The following is a 1,099-nucleotide window of genomic DNA, read 5'->3' as shown; positions in this document are numbered from 1 at the left end:
CAAACAGGCAAAACTAACGAAGCCAGGACTGTTTTGTGTATATGTACACACACCTATACAAAAGTAGAAGGATTACAGTGTCATTCCCAGCTTTTTGAAGGGATCTAAGGAGCCCTGAGCCACCAACCAGTAATTGAGTGCTGGACTGAATGACCCTCTCCTTCCCTCTCTCTGAGGCTGGATTTTGGTTTTGCTCTATGGACTTCCATGCTGTGTGGCAGCAAGCTGTGCAGGAATACAGCAAACCCAGATAAGCTGGTCAGAGGACTCATGGAGTCTCTTTCAGGGGCTCCATGAGTTGGCTGGGAGGGGCTGGAATTGTGAGGATTGCGTGTTTCAGCCTACGTGACTGCAAAGCAGACTGCTGCCTCTGTCAACTCCTCTTCCTCCTCTTCCTTCTCCTTTCATTTCTCCTTCCTCCACCTCACTCCTACATCCTGAGAAACCTTGCAGGACTGCAATCCTTTTGCTTGGGGTATCCAAGAGCAAGGCCTGGAGTGTGCAGAGGAAGACTAAGGTAAAGGTACCTTAATAAACCAACCAACCTCCAATAAGGCGTAGCACAGGCACCCCAAGCGGTTGAGAGACCTTCATTCAAAAGGTGAGACACAGTTGGGCAGCGGTAGTGCACGGCTCTGATTCTAGCTAGAGGCAGGTGGATCTCCGTGAATTCGAGGGTAGCGTGGTCTGCAGAGCTAGTTCCAGGACAGCCAGGACTGTTACACAGAGAAACCCTGTCTCAAACAGATAAAGGCGAGACACTTGTGGTCCTGGTACTCAGGAGCTCGAGTCCAGCCTGACCTAATAACAAAATGCTTTAGGCTTTTTGTTTTGTTTGTTTTTGTTTTTGAGACAGGGTTTATCCGTGTAGCCCTGGCTGTCCTGGCACTCTTGTAGACCAGGCTGGTTTCAGACTCAGAGATCCACTTGCCTCTGCCTTCTGAATGCTGGGATTAAAGGCATGCATAATCATGTCTGGCTAAAACACACTTTTTTAAAAAAGTAAAAGATAGCCGGGCGGTGGTGGCGCACGCCTTTAATCCCAGCACTCGGGAGGCAGAGGCAGGCGGATCTCTGTGAGTTCGAGACCAGCCTGGTC

This window comes from Microtus ochrogaster, chromosome 21, assembly GCF_000317375.1.
Source record: "Microtus ochrogaster isolate Prairie Vole_2 chromosome 21, MicOch1.0, whole genome shotgun sequence".
NCBI lineage: Eukaryota > Metazoa > Chordata > Mammalia > Rodentia > Cricetidae > Microtus > Microtus ochrogaster.
This window is presented reverse-complemented; position numbering follows the sequence as displayed.